Genomic DNA, 16,138 nt, shown 5'->3' with positions numbered 1-16,138 from the left:
TGTTTGCTGGAAATGGACTGTATTTATGATCATCACATTAAGTGAAATGAGCCAGACAAATATTGTGTGTTTTCTGCCATTCATAGATCCTCTATTTTCTGTAGCTCCACAAGACCATATCTATAACATAAAAGCATAAGGGAGGAAGATGAGAGTTCAGGAGGAAGGACAGAAGAGAGGGTATGGGAAATGGGTATAATCAGAGTACTTTATACACTTGAAAGAAATTGTCCTTACTAAACCCATCATATACTATGTACAATGAATATATGCTAATAAAACAAGGAATTAAGGTCAGATTATACAAGGCATGGAGATCCCCCAAATTTACTCAAAGCAGTTGAATAGTTGAAATAGTTTGAAGGGTATCTGAATTTTTGCTTATATTTAATATTTACTTTTAGGCAGTACCTTTTTCCTTATACCTCTTATAGTATCTGTGTTGATCTAGAAATAAGACACTTCTGGACTCCTAGAATAGTACTAATATTTCTATATCGCCAAGGACATTCTATCCTCTGAAGCCATTTTTCTGAGCCTACAACTTCAGTAGGCCTAGAGCTAGTTATGCGGAACAGGTTAAACACTATCTGCAGTTTCCCACAACTGGGCTCTCACTGTGGAGTCACTTGCCCAGGTACCCTGGGGAAAAGAGTTCATCTTTTGGAGCCTTAGTTTCTTTATTTAAGAAATAGGAACACTATTAGGACTTACTTCATAATGGTTGGAGAGTACATGAAAGAATACATGTAGTGTATATACAAAAGTGCCCAGTACTTTTTGGTTCATTGTACCCCCATTGACTCAGTAATTTTCTTTATGGCACCCCTAAGTGAAAAGAACTATGTTGTGTTTGTACTTATTGAGCAATTAGGTGTAAAAATGGCAACAGTACTAGTTTATGAGCTGTATGTTTCCCTCAAAAATTTAAAATATCTTATAATAACCTTATGAGTTGGTTATGTCATCCTGGGGTATGTTGTTGACCAGTTTAGGAATAAAACATCGCTGAGAACATATTTCTCATTAATTATAGGCTGTTTTTTTAATTGAGAGATGTGCATTATTATTATTAGAGAAAGCGGTCCATTGGAAGATTAGTTTCTACATGAACAGTCAAGAAAATATCATACCTAAGGCAGTGTCGTTTTCTAGGTTTACTGCCCCTGCCCCCCTGTCACTCACTGATCACGTCATTGCTTTAAAAGAGATTTCATTTGCTAGATGGGCATAGTTTCTTTTGCTGGGCCTGTAATTTTAGCTACTTGGGAGGCTGAGGCAGGAGGCTCTCACTTACATTTATTATATATTATATTCAATTTATATATGCAATATTATAGATTATTATCCAAGTGTTGCCTGGGCTACCGGCTGAGTTCAGAGCCACCCTGGGCAACTTAGACCCTGTTTTAAAACAAAAAGTGAAAAGAGGACCAGAGATGCATCTTTAGGGGTAGAGTGCTTGCTTGGTGTCTCTGAGGCTATGAGTTCCATCTTCAGTACTACAAAACAAAACCAAGAATGCAAGGATTTCTTCAGTCTCTCTTAGGCCCTTCTATCGTTTTCCTTAGCTTTCCCCTCTCCCTTTCTCCATGCCCTCCTTCTTACTCAGGGTCCAAATCCTGGCTCTTACCCAAGCCCTCCTCACAGTGAGGGGAGACTGGCTACCTAACTCAGGAAGAAGGATTGGTCTGACTGTTTTGATTCTCCATTTGGCCTGTGAGCCAGTCAGAACATGGGGTGCTGTTAGCTCATTCCCACATACATCCTTCCTTCCCTTAAGAAACAGGAGCCATTGGTTTACACTGAGGCTGCAGAAGGTGACCTGAGAAGTCTACGAGAGTAAATCTTTGAAGTTGGGGTTGGTATAAGATCTCTGAGTTTTTCCCAGAGGCGAGAGCTGCCTTCAGTTCTATTTGGTTTTTCAGATTCGCTGAAGGGAGATCTGATGTTGGAGTAATTAAGGAGGAATGAAATAGAAGACCCATGCGTGCACTGTTGACTCTGGGCCTCCTTGGTGCTGGCCCGCAGAGGTCGGGAGCGGCTGGCTGGCTGTTAGCCCCAGCCTGCAGCGTTTGCTTTGGCCATTGGGGGAAAGAGCACTTTGTGGAAAGCCGGCCTTCCCGGCCAAGCGCCTATTTTCATCCTGAATCTGTTGAGTCCAGCCTGAAGGTTGGCTCCAGGATCAACAGAGGCCATGGAAAATGGGACTGGATGCCTGGCAGACATCACTGTGGTCTTTGTCTTCCTGACCAGGTTAGTTAGCCCTGAGCTCATGAAGGCAGGCATTATGGGGAGCTAAGGACCTTGTAGCATCAGTACCAGAAAGCACTAGCTTGGTTGCACGGTCACTGTATCTCAGTCCAGGCCTCACTTCTTTCCCTGCTGTCCAGTCTAGTAAGGTGGATGTGGAGGAAGGGCTGACAGAATCTCCAAAGTATTTGAGGTCTCTTAAGTAAAAGACCACCAAACTATAGTGTCAGTTATTTTCCCAACTAAAATGGCAAGCCTCATGAGATTCAGCACACTTATTGTCTAAGGAACCAGGCAGTGTGCATGTTATGGTTTTGAGAAGTGTCCTGGTTTCTATGTGCCTAATCAGCTCTACCTTGGTGACAGGGAAACAGCCTTATGTGTGTGCAAATAAAGGAGCATGCCACCCTCCCTTCGCTTTACAAAAAGCTATTTAAAATGTCAAAAACCATTCTTAGTTTGCGTTCTGCATGAAAAGTAGTCGGCAGGTTGGATGTGGCCTGTAAGTCCTAGTATGCCTTTAGCAACCACTGCTCTAGAAGACAGAACACAGATCTCAGGCCCAAAATGGGGATGTTTGGCTGGAACGAGAAAAGGATCACCAGAGTTCTAGGAAAATGGGATATGTTTCCAAGGAAGTTACAACAGCTGATGTCATAGGAAGACTCAAAGGCCTGACCAGGGATTGGTTTTGATTCTTTCAAGGCTACAGTATGGCTGCTGTGTAAAGATATTTCCACTTCTGTGCAGCCATCACTTCCCACCCACTCACTATCTACATCTAAATGTGCTAAGTCTTTGTGCATGACCCACTCCTCCCTGGCTAGCATTTGTTGATAATTGCCTCTACTTGCTCCTTACTTTTCATACATCTTATTTTCCTTTCAGAAACTAAGGGGTTAATGTCAAAAGGGCAAGGTTCGCTGGGCAGCTGCTGCACTGTTGCCTAGCAACCCTCAGGGGGCAGCTCAGAATTTCTGCAGAAGCTTTTGTGGAAAGATGGTCTGATCCAACCATCAGGGCAGAGTAAAGAGCAACAGAGATAACGGATATCGAACCCATTATAAATCATGAAATAGGATTTGACTCTGTCTCCCAGAATATTGAATCTTCTTTTATGTCATTAGGGGGAATTAACTTTGCTTTAAGAGATTTCAGCTCTTTTCTGCTCCCCCTCCTTTCCCCAGTGGTTTGGTCCTATTTCTCAGAACAGCATCCTTGCCACTAAACCTCCAGAGTGGCCTGCTCCTCTATCACAGATTATTAGGCCCTCTGTGCTCTTACCCTTCCCTCTAGTTATCTAGCTTGTAACCGTTTGATGGTGTCTTGCACTAAAGCAGCCCCATTCAGTTCCCTGTACATGGCAGTGGTTTGTTCCTATCTGCTGAGCATCAGCATCTTTCCCCTCCTTTCTCACAGGAATGATTAGATACTGCGTCATTGAGCATCAGGCTTTTAGCCCCTCCCCCGGGGTCCACAGTGGTTTGATCCTACCTCATGGACTATTAGGTTCTTTCTGATTCCCCCTCCAGCGTCACCATTACTAATGGTATGGTCCTCAGCATCAGGTCCTTTTTGTCCCCCACTGGTCTTCTGAGCAGATTTGACGCAGTTTCATCTCCTTCCTGATGCATCCTGAGCCCCTCAGTGCCTAGCTCCTGCGTAAGCGCTGTAAACTGGACCAAGTGGATTGAAATGGCCAGAAATTGATCTTGATCACTTTAGATATTTTATGACAAAGGAAAACAATCATTTCTGTCCAGTTAAAATCCATTTGAGCCAGTTTAAGCTATTTGTGTAGAGCTGGAGCCTGAGGTCGGCAAGCTCAGGAAGATGGCTGAAGACTATGCTGACTCAAGGCCAGACAAGGATCCAGGTATTTATAAAAGTTGAAGGTAATCTGGGGGAAAGAAGAGAGAACAGATAAGGAGACAGGAAAATAGAGGAAGTAGGCTTGATAGAAGGAAGGCTCAGAGGAGGTTAGTACAACCTGAAAGTGATTTTTTAAATATATCTTTAGAGGTTGAAAGGTCATTTCTAGGAGGCATTGCAGGGTTTGGGGCCCTAAATTCAGGATCTGGGAGGCAGTCTGGATGCTGACGTCATCTGGCAGGCTGGAGCCGAGGCTGGGTGGTTTGTGGTGCAGTGATGATGCCTGGCTTTGCAGGCCAGCTCCTAGGGCCATTCTTTGTATGTGACTCACCTCAGGCTATTTGATTGATAGTCCCACTCCACAAATGACAACCTTTTCACCCCTTTAACTGAACTAGCCATTTAAATTAGGAGGGAGTGAGCCACGTTGAAGAAATGGCTAATCACATTAGGCAAGACAAGGTATGAATGAGTGAGTTGATGAGAATTGAGCTGGGGCATTAGCTTCCTAATTATTTTTTAGCAAGGTGGTTGAGGAAGTGGCAGCTTGAGAATAGTACCTCATTTCTCATCCTTGGCATGGGTTCTCCTCAGGGCTGTGGCTTTATGTAGAAACTGGACTGTGTGGTCTAGATTTCCGTCATGTGCGTGTGTTCCTGTCGTTTGTGGGGACTGCAGTGGAAAGGATGGGGCTGAGACATGGAGGATGAAAACAATGACATTTTCACAGACTGCGGCATTTCTGATGCAGTGGGACAGTGGGCAGACCCCGTGACTTGATGACGATGACGAGTGATGTACTGCTGCAAGATGGAGGGTGGGGCCAAAGCTGGGTGGCGCAGCTGGCTGGGGTTGCATGCGGTTCTGCGGCTCCCTACCTCTAAGGAGAAAAAGCTTTTCTAGAATGATCTAGAAACTTGGATGCCTAGAGGAGAAGGTGATTTTAAAAAAATGGAGAATTTGTTAGGATTCTGTGTGTTTAAGATGGCTTCAGTTAGCCACTGCCCATTTCTCCAAAGGGAGGATGGCGGCCATTTTACTGAAGGCAGTTGAATGGCGTCTCAGGATTGAGACGGAAAGAATTAACCCAGGCTTTAAGTGCCATCTGTTATTTGCTGTGTAAACACTGAGCAAATTAACCTTTTAGAGAATTATACTTATTTCTAAAATACAGCTAATATCTTCCTTAAAAGATAGAAACCTTAGAGTTTAATGCCTTTTGGGGCAAAGTAGCTGGCCTTCAACATTTTTGTTTTATTAAACTGGATTGTGTGGCAGGGATTATTTTTGTGTATGTGTGTGTATAGTTTAGCTTGAAAAAGACAATTTCTTTCTAATTTTTTTTTAGCAGTGCTTTTCTACAAATGAAGCCTCTGAACTATTTTGAGGATCAAAGAAAAAATTATTCACTGGAGAATTTTATAAACTATAAAGCATACATGTAAATATTTGCTGTTGTTATAATAAAATGCTGATTATTACCCAAGAAGTACTAGAGAAACCCAGTATAAAATGTCTTTTGGTGTTACACACTCACAGGTTTCTTGGATGGCAGATTCACTTTTTTCTCGACTTCACGCTGGACCTGTGGTGACTGGAAACCTTGAGATGTGGTACGCAGCATCATGAGCCACAGGGAGCCAAGATGGGAGAGGCAGGAGTGGGGGGTGGGGGGTGGGGATCATGTCAGAGATGTGGGGGTGAGCAGGATGGGGTATCACAATCTTCCCTTTAGCCATAAAAATGTTGGGACTACCTGATTTTAAGGACAGCCTTGGTCAACTTGACTGGATCTATTACTGGCCCTGTAAAAAGCGAGATCAGGTAAAGGAGCAGCTGGAAGTGTGATGATGTGGGCTGTGGATAATATGATAGTGTTGTCCACAATATTCCTATTAGGGAACTATGCCATGTAGTCAGAATTGGGAGCCAGGAAATATAGCCTTTTTTGATGAAATCAACGAAGTAATTGATGATTACAATGTGTCTGTAGGGCAGAGAAGAGCATGACAAAGCTTTTTGTTGTGGTGCTCTGTGCACAAGATGGAGGAACTATGAGTCAGCATTGCTCTTCTAGCTAGATTATGAATGTGGTTTTTAAGGGATCACACATGCTGAATACTTAACATACATTGCTTATTTAATTCCCAGACCCACCCATGCACATGAAGAACCCATTCACAAAGGATATCAGTTATTGTCTGTATTTTTCCTGGATGAGGAATTCTCACTCAGTGTGGAGGATGAGAACCCATTCTCTTTGGGATTAGCAGTAGCGCATGGAGAAACACCTTTCTCCCAGTTCAGCTTTCCTCTCAGGAGGCCTGCCCCTCCCTGAGTCTCTAAGATGCTATGTAAGCCAGTGTAATGATGAAAATGAATGGTCTCTCAGGCACATCAAGTTAGGAAAAATATTGAGCTTCACCATTGTAGAGAGTTCCTGGGTAGAAGGTCGCAGGGCTCTACCTGGCTCTGGCTTGGCTTCAGCCTTTTAGTTCATGTCTTGGGTGGAGCCATAGAATAGCACACTTAGGAGGTGGGAAGACAGACCTGGAATGCAAGGGGCAAGTAATGTGCTGGATGACAGAGCTAGAAATCTATGAAGAATTTACTAGACCACAAAGATAATCCAACAATAACAAAATAAAGCTGATAAGAGCAAGTAGGACATCTCATGCTTGTTTTATAAAACAGACAAAATTCTTTTAAGAAATTACAGTTCTAATGGATGAAGCTGTGTTTAAGGTGAAAAAGTTAATGCAAACAGGTTATATTAATTATTGGATAAACTCTAAAATTGCAGGAGTTGATTGTTTTCTTCTGACCAGCATTTGTAGAACTGTATCTCAAGTACTGTGCTTGGTTATATATTCTCTTTAAAAGGGGAGATCAAGGAAAGAAGCCTAGAAAGTGAATAGGACATGATTGTTGCCTTCTGACATCATTAGACTTGTCATGACTAGGAGGCTTTTGTCTGTACAATTTGGCCTCCAGAGGCAGAATGAGAGACTGGGTGGGGGCTGCTGCAGAGCTGCCTGGACCTCAGTGGGAAGGAACTTGCTCCCTTTGAAAAGAAGCAGAAGCCACCTGATTTGTACTAGTATCTGAGCTGGGAGTCCCCAGATGTAGCCTTAGTTCTTTGAATATTCTTTGGCTGGTGGACGATGGGGCAATTATCAGAATGGAAGGGCACAGAAGGGGGAACTTTGATAAGAACTAGTTTATCCAAGGCAGAGTTGGCATTAGCTATCCTGGCTCAGCCCAAAACATAAAATTTTACAACAGTTAGGTAAATAATATATGTCTAGCCTTTTTTGTTTTTTGACACATTGTCCAGGTTGGCCTTAGACTTGCTTTGTAGCCAAGGATGACATTGAACCTCTGATCTTCTACCTCTGCTCCTAAGTGCTGGGATCATAGATGTGTGTCAATTCTGGACTTGGTGCATGCTAAGCAATTATCCTACCAGTTAAATAACATCCTTATCCTTATATGTTGTCCCCCTCCCCATTTTGTTTTCACAGATGAGGAAACTGAGGCTCAGAGAAGTCCTATGACTTGTCCAAGGCCATGAAGCTAGTAAGTGACCCATGGGATCTTGGGGTATGGGGAAGGGTACTGTATGTGCCTCAGGGTTTTCATTCTTACCTGATCACTTCTGTTGAGTAACACACTGGTATTTCCAGAGGCACATCAGGACTATGCACAACTACGTCATGTTGGGCTGGGTGCCTGGAGTTGATGAGAGTATTGTGAAGATATATGATCAGCCTGCAGCCCAGCAGGTCCTGGAGGATAAGGTTGGAACACAGCTGAGCTATTACACAGGCCAAATGGCATGAGCACTTATTCATAATGTCTGTACCTTCCCCGGAACATTGTCCACTATAGACACTTGGAAGGACCCATTTATAAGAAGACATGGAGATCTTCCCTTTAATGATCAGGAAAGTGTGGTCTAAAGAGGGGCAGGGACCTCTCCAAGTTTTTCTACTTAATGATTTTGTCCCTGATAGTGCCAGAAATTAATTTTTAATATAATCTAGAAAATTTAGGCTTCAAAGCACACTCATTTTTGAGGCAAGACCAAATCCCCTGTGAAACTGGCTACAAGATAGGTCTGTAGGGTTGTGTTTTCATTTCTTCCTGATTATTAGATAAGCTAACATCATGGAAATGTAAAGGTACACACTCAGAGAATCAGGCAGACTGGGACTAATTCCCTTTCTGGAGCCCAGAAGGAAATATACTAATTTTTTTTTTTTTTTTTTTAGCGGCTGGTTCTTTACTTGTGAAAATAGGATTAACAATTTGATTCTAGTCCTGTGGAGTGGGAGGTGCCTGAGGAAGTCTGGATTGAGGGAACCTGGGCAGGGCTGAAGCTCAGAGCAGTGCCCCCTTCTGGATAAACAGATTTGAGAATTACTAGCCACATGTGTTGGATGGCCTTACCTGGGCAGAAGGGTCTCTTCCACATGATGGCTATTCAACCACATTTTTCCAGTTCTCTGGGCTTAATAGCTCTAGAGATTAGCCTCTAGACTTAACAATTCTGCATTTGTCTTGTATCTTAGCCTCCTTATTAGCTCATTTGTCCTTTTGAGCTAACAAAACTGTATTTTGTTTTTGTCACTTTTGGTATATGGCACTCTAAAGCTAAACCCAGTAGTCCCAAAATGGTGTGGAGTAAAAGGAAAACCATCTTCTTCATTCTGGACACTATCCTTTTACTGGTGTATCCTAAGGATTCATTAATTCATTTTGGTATTTTTGGCTCAACACTGCCATATGTATATATGTATTAGAGCTAAATTCCCTAAGTGTTTTAGTAGGCATACCTAATAAACTATACTATCTTCCTGAGTCATTATGATATGCTGATTATTTCTGGTGATGACACTCATGAGCTTCCCCTGGGAATCTTATTTTAAAAAAAAAAAAAGCCCAATTCTGAGCTAATCTGTGTCTCATTTATTGTAGAAAAGATTAAAATAAAAGTCCCCCCTCCTTAACCAAGTGGTAGTGACACACATCTTTATCCCAGCACTTGGGAGGCAGAGGCAGGTGGATCTCAGTGAGTTCAAGGCCAGCCTGGTCTACAAAGCAAGTTCTAGGATAGCCAATAATGTTACACAGAGAAACCACATCTCAAAAAACCAACCCCTACCCTTTTGAGTCTGGTTTTGCTATGTAGCTCAGGCTGGCTTTGAACTTGCTATATAGCCCAGGCTGGTCTCTAACTTGTGATCTTTCTGATAGCCCAGCGAGCCTCTAACTTGTAATCCTCCTGCCTTAACCTCCTGAGTTCTGGGATTACAGGTGTGTGCCATCATACTTGGCTATCAATTTTGTTTTAGGACCCTTTACATACACTATTTTTTTCAGAACTGGTGATCCAACCAAGGTTCCCATGTCTTTTATGCACTGTGCCACACCTCTACCTCTTTTGATTTGAGTCTTGAGAGAGGGTCTCATTAAATTGCCTTGTCTGTCCTGGAATGAACATAGCCTAGGCTGGTGTCAAACTTCCAGCCCTCACGCCTCAGTCTCAGCAGTACCTGGAAGTATAGGTGTGTGTACACATACTCAGTTTGCTTGTGCACTCTTAAATGTTTTATACTATCCTTGGACATTTTGTTTATGTATGCTCTGTCTATTGATATTTAGCATGTTAGAAAACTGAAAACAGAATTCAAAAATCTACTAATTCAAGAAATAAATTTAAAACAGTTCACAAAACATTTTTGAATGGAAACAATATTTTCTAAATAAAACATCTATGAGTTGTGGTCTTTTTTTTTTCTTTCTTTTTTTTTGGTAACTGTACTTAGTGTCTTCCTCATTCAGTCTTTTGCCATATCACATAGAGGCCATTGGATCCTCTGAATTCTGAGTTGCAGGCAGTTGAGAGCTGCCTGATGTGGGTGCTGGGAACTGAACTTAAGTCCTCTGCAAGAGCCACAGGTGCTCTTAATCTCTGAGCCATCTCTCTAGTCCTCTCACATAGTTTCTTAATGTTAGGTCACTTTGACTCATGAAGGTTTTGGGACCCTCAGAGGTCCCTGGGAACTATAAAATTTTCAAAAATAAGTGATGCTGCATGAGACATGGATGTGCTTTGGCACTGGCCATTTTCTTATTAAAACAAACCTTTTGTTTTCTTTACACAAAAGGACAAATACTGTAAGATGCTACTTCTGTGGGTTACTTAGGATATGGCAATTCAAGAGACAGAGTAGAATAGTGGTTAATGCTGGTGAGGTAGGAGAGAGGATGGGAGTTCCTGTGAAATGGGTACAAAGTTTCAACTTTGGGAAGCTGAGAAAGTTCTGGAGATGAACAGCTGCAAACGGTGGGACTGTGGTAAATGCCACCGAACTGTGATTAAAAAAGATTGAATGGTAAACTTCATGTTCTATATAGTTTAACATGATTTAAAAATGCAGATTCCAGACACCCAGTGACCCATATTCTGATTCAACAGGTTCACAGGGAAGCACAGAATGAGCTCTAGAAGCACTTCAGAGAATAGCATTTTGTGGCCTGGAGAGATCAGCACCCTCAGTACTAAGTGGCCTAAGAGCCAGCACCTTCACGGAATGGTGAAGGTAAGGCCATTCTGCCCTTCTTTTCTATTTTCTGGCAATTGCTTATGTATTCCAGAACCGGCCTACCTATGTTCAGAGGAGACTACACAGGGAGCTGGAATGCCACAGTGCTCATGATGGGTCATTATGACCTGTGTTTGGTACCTTTCCAAATGATTTCACACATCATCCATCAGGTGAAGTTTCAGGTGTATTATTAAAGAGAATTTTTAGAATCAATTATGTACATATATGTACACACATGTATACATCAAAATGAAGGTGACTACATTATTTCAGCTTTTGATAAACCAAATAGATGAAATAACAAAAGGGAAGAGTTATATGCTTACATAATTAAAAATGAAATTCTATAAAAGCTTGAATGACATTAAAATATAATTGGTCATCTGGGCACTCAGACAGTAATATAATAAGGTACATTCTGTCCTTATATGATTTGCATATTTGCAAAATCACCCATTTTGCTACAATTTAGTGATAAGCCAAAGATCAATTCTGGTATTTATGTGGTCATATTTGGATAAATACAGATTCCCAACTATGGCTTTTGTTTCCAATCTTAGGCTATAAATAAAGCTTTCTGCATGGTGTGTTTAGTGCCACAATCATTACATTTTTTTTGATGATTTCACTGTTCAAAACACTCCCCATAGTGCTGTCTAGTGTCTAAGCTTAAGAAGGCTGGAAGATACCTTACAGATAAACTATGGGTATCACATGAGCTTCAGTCATGTGTGACAGTGCTGCTGGTTGTGATTTTGTTGTTAATAAATCAGATCTATATGCTATGGGCCAGCACTCACTAGTACAATGTTTGCCATGATTTTATCAAACTTATCAATTGTGAATAGCAAGAAGCATGATTGCTAGCAAGCATGCTGATTATATAAACTACATGTCAATTTATAAGGGAAACAATGTGATCATCATCAAAAAGCAAGCTATAGAAATACGTAGGTTAAATGACAAGACAGAGACAAACAAATCATGCATGTTAACATTATTGAAAAACTCTTCCATTTTACTAATGATAAAAGAATTCAAGTTGGAGTAACAATGACAGGCCAGTGTTGTTGCCTATCATATTAGAAAAGATTTATGAACTGTGCTGGCCACAGTGCAATGATCTTATCATTCTTGTATACTAACAGTGGTTTAAATCATGTCATAGAAAGTGGCTTGGTAATGTCTATAAAAACATGGATAAATCTTAGTACCTCATGACTGAGAAACTGAACTTCAAAGTATGTCTTCTGAGAAATAGATGTTCAGTTACAGATTTATATACACCTTTAGTATTATGTTATCTGTAAAAGCAAAAATAGAAAAAAAAATAGATGAGCCTTCGAAGAGGGGGGACAGATATACTATGCACTGAAACAAGATGAAAGCCTTATAAAATCATTAAATTATTTTCAAAGAACATTAATGACATGAAAAACATTTTAACTTCATTGAAATAAAGCAGATGCCATATAAGTTAAAAATGAAGTTACACTTACGTCATATGCACTGCACTAGGTCAAGGCGAAAGTAAATCAGTTTCAGGGTAAAGCATACTCTAAGTTTAATTTAGTACACACAAGTTGAGGGAAGCTCCTAATGTGCTCCTCAATAGCCACCCACCTCATTTAGTTGGACATGCCTTAGGAGGTGGGATGATGAGTTGGAATGGGTAATGGAGTCTTACTGTACTGCATCAGACCAGGAAGAACAGACTCACCTTTGGCAATGCACAGAAAGGAAAAAGTTCATTCAGACTTCTGTGAAAACAGATGAACTGGCCTAGTTTTTGGAAGGCTTCAGGAAGAAGATGACTTTGGAGATGAGTCATAAAGGATATGTAGAATTTTGAGGTTGCAATGGAGGGTAAGTATTGACCTTTTCAGCCTCTAAGTGACAGTGATGCCACTCTAGATTCTGAAGTCAATGATTTAAGAGGCATTGGAAGTGATTCTCCTTTGCGATATATCTACCTGGAATTTCCTAGTACCTTCCTTTAGGGTTCAGGTAAGTTGTTATGTTCTAATGTTCTGATCTTAATTTCATTAGAGAAAAGACATAAAGACATATTTCATAAATTGTACACCATCTGATGAGCCACATGCATATGTAATGTGGAGAATGGATAAAGGGTGGTGGGAAGGAGATATCAGAGAGAGGATGAGAAAGAAACAATTATTTATTGAATACTAGGGAGCTCTAACAGTACTTAGGCCAACTGATTTTACCTAACGTGCTTGAGGCCATTGGGTAGGCATTCATTCCAAATTCCAGTGTTGCCTATAAGAATTAACACGGACCTGAGGGATAGAGATAAAATTGCAAATGGACAGTGGAAGTGGTTAGAAGTAGCTGCACATGGAAATGTTTTTCAAACTAGCTACAGTGGAGGTGCAGAGATTATTAATTGGCCTAACTCTAAGGCAAAGATAGCTAAGGAGAAAGTGACTTCACAGAACTGTACCAAAGTTGCAAGAAACAGGGGCTATGACTATACGCTGCAAACTGCAGACCTTGGTACCAGGAGGGGTTTAGAAAATTTGAACTTGGGCTCCCTGGAATGGAAAAGGCTACTAAGACAGATTTGGACTTAAGAAGAGTATATTGGATGAAAGGGCATTTCCTACTTTAACATTTCTACACATACCAGTTCCCTCTGCTTATGGTGTCTTCGGCCATGTTCTAAGTCAGTGACTAGAATGCAGCTATGCCAGTATTTGTAAATATATCCACCATCTCTAGAAGGCCACAGAAGAAACAGTGATCACGCCCAGAGAGGAGACCCTGGCAGGAGTGGGGAGAACACTTACTCCATTTTGTACCTCTTGATCTTGCATTATACATGCTGCCTCCTTCCAAGAAGAAAACTATGAAACACACACACACACACACACACACACACACACACAGAGAGAGAGAGAGAGAGAGAGAGAGAGAGAGAGAGAGATCTTCATGTTTAGCCAGAGCATTTCCATCTGCTGAACTGTAATCACAAAGTGTCTCTTTCTTGTTTGTGAAGCCTTTCCCTGGCCATTAAAACCAAATCCTATTCCTATTGTCCACTTGGCATAGGATCCAGTTGGCAGAATGAAGCAGAGCTACCAAAGGTAGCCTCTGAGTGGAAAGGGGAAGTACATTATGTGAAGTGGGATCCTGAATTCAGCAGAACTTCTGCTATTGGTATTTCTTCATACTGTTGAGTAGAAGACCAAGAAACTTCTTCACTAGTTTGAAGGTGGAAGACAAAAACCTGGAAACAAAGATTTGTTGAGAGATGCTGAAGAAAAGGACCAGGGCAAGGTCATGCAGAAGCTTAGTAGAGCTTAGCCATGTTGAGATAGAGTTGCAAGTGAATGTGTTGCCCTAAAGCTGTTCAGAACTGGTTCTGAAAGCCTGGAAAACACACTGTCAGCTCCAGACCCCTTAACAAACCTATCTATGGCCATTTATATGAGCAATTAGTCTTTTGCAATCTGTTGGGTTTTATCAGGCTTATTCAATAAAATTTGACTGACTTTTGCAAGGAAGGCCCAGCACAGAGCAGTGGTCATGGGCATTCACAAAAGAGAGATGGTTTCTGTGAGAATCAATGGTTCTTGAATGTGGGTTTGTGATGGATTAGGGCCCAAATGCTGTGGATTCTAACAGAGCCGATATAGTGCTTGGTTCCTAGTAGGTGCTCAGTAAGTGTTTGTGACATAATTCGTTTATTGAGCACCTCCTATCAATCAAGCATTGTGCTAGGCTCTGGGGCCACATAGCTCAGTTAGACAAGATACTCCCTCTTGAGGTCCTTATGTCTAGTGGTGGCTACAGTACAATTATTAATTATAATAACAGTACTGATAATGATAAGAGGATGTACCCAGGAAACAGAAGCAGGCTGCACTGTGAGAAGAGGCAGTAACAATACACTATTTATTCCAAAACCTTAGGAAGAAAAGGAGGGGACAGCAAGAGATAAGGAAAGATAAGGCTGAGAGGCTTTTCCTTAAAGATGAGAGGTTTGAACATAATGTTCCCATTAGAGAGGACATGGATAAAGATTCAGGAGCTAAGGCGGTAAGCAGTGGAAAGATGAGGCTATAGAGGTGGTTAGAGTGGGAAGTGGACAGGATTTCCAGGAAGAACTCTTCTGAAGCAGCAGAATGTGGCTGTGCAGGTAGCACCAGGAGATGATGGAGAAGATTGAGAGTATGGAAAGGCAGTGATTGAGATAATGGATTGCAGATCCCAGGCCAGTCAGAGAAGGTAATTATGCTGAATGAGGCTGGTAAATTGGGAGAAATCAAGAGTTCTAAAAATGCAACTGATAGAAACAGAGAAAAGTTCTCAGTGGGACAAAAGCAGCCCGAGAATAGGATATATAAATAGAAGATGACACAGGTCGGGTAGTTTTTGGTGACAAAAAGATTCTGGGTGTGACGGAGGACGTGGATAAGTGGTGTAGGTGTAGGAAGAGGTTATGGTAGTTGGACCAAGGATGTTTAAATCCCTATGATCATACAAAGGCTTGTACCAGGAGTCGAGGATCAGTTAATGTGTGGGAGAAAGTAAGCAGATGCCTGTGACAGAACTCGTTGGGGGGGGGGGATGTAAATGTCTTAGTTGCCCTTTACCTGAAAAGGGAGGTGAGTTTGGTTTCTCCTTCCCATGAGGTTCTTATGGGAATGAGATGGAGGACTCCAGCTACAATGGGAATGAACCAGTGTCTATGGAGTACAGCCTGTCCCACCAGTCCCAGCTGCCTAAAGGCCTAGCTAAGGATAAGACAATGCATTGTCTGTGGCTAGTCAGTAGCGTGCAACTCTGTAGAAGCATTGAGAAGTGCAAGAAGGAAGAAAAACTGAACCACACGAAGGAATGGAAGCAGTATGCTCTAGGTTAATTCTCAGAGAGTGTAGTGTGTGCTGGCCCGTTCATATCTTTTCCATGTCTGCACAAGAATAGTAGTGAGATATGCGAGGTAGCTTGCTTCAGTGATGCTGTGGAACATCAGGCAGGGAAGGGCAAGCTTTCCTTGTGTCCAGGGGACACATTCTAGAGTTTAGCTCTTGGTGGGGGTGGTATCTCGGAGAAAGAGCAGTGACAACTAACCACTCTCATCTTTGGAGAAACCTGTGAGGAAAAACTAAAGAAAACATATAATAGCTTCAAGAAACTCTAAGATGTTTTCTTTTACAGTAACAGCATCAGGAGCCACAACAAACAACAGCTATCGTGACGACTGTAGCTCATACATATATTGTCTTATCCTCTACAAGGCTCTGTTTTAAACACTCTCATGCACATAAATTCTTTTAGTACTTACAACAGCACTGCTGAGCCTAAATGTCTATATTACTCCATTTACTGTTGTGTAACAAAATACAGGAGACTGGAGATTTTATAAACCAAAG

At 41.6% G+C, this 16,138-nt stretch overlaps 1 long non-coding RNA gene across 2 annotated transcripts; it reads left to right on the top strand.

Annotated features, from left to right (window-relative positions):
- Positions 1 to 3,855: 3,855 nt before the first annotated feature.
- On the top strand, positions 3,856 to 10,733 carry LOC118574293. 2 transcript variants are annotated; one of them, XR_004943713.1, is made up of 4 exons: positions 3,856 to 4,129; positions 5,665 to 5,738; positions 7,650 to 7,704; positions 10,610 to 10,733. It is a non-coding gene; the product is annotated as an uncharacterized LOC118574293 (long non-coding RNA). The 2 variants fall into 2 exon arrangements; XR_004943714.1 differs by lacking the exon at positions 10,610 to 10,733 and adding an exon at positions 7,812 to 8,391.
- Positions 10,734 to 16,138: the final 5,405 nt, after the last annotated feature.

This window comes from Onychomys torridus, chromosome X (genome assembly GCF_903995425.1).
Source record: "Onychomys torridus chromosome X, mOncTor1.1, whole genome shotgun sequence".
Lineage (NCBI taxonomy): Eukaryota > Metazoa > Chordata > Mammalia > Rodentia > Cricetidae > Onychomys > Onychomys torridus.
Note: the sequence above shows the minus strand (reverse complement) of the source record. Positions and strands in the feature narration are given on the sequence as shown.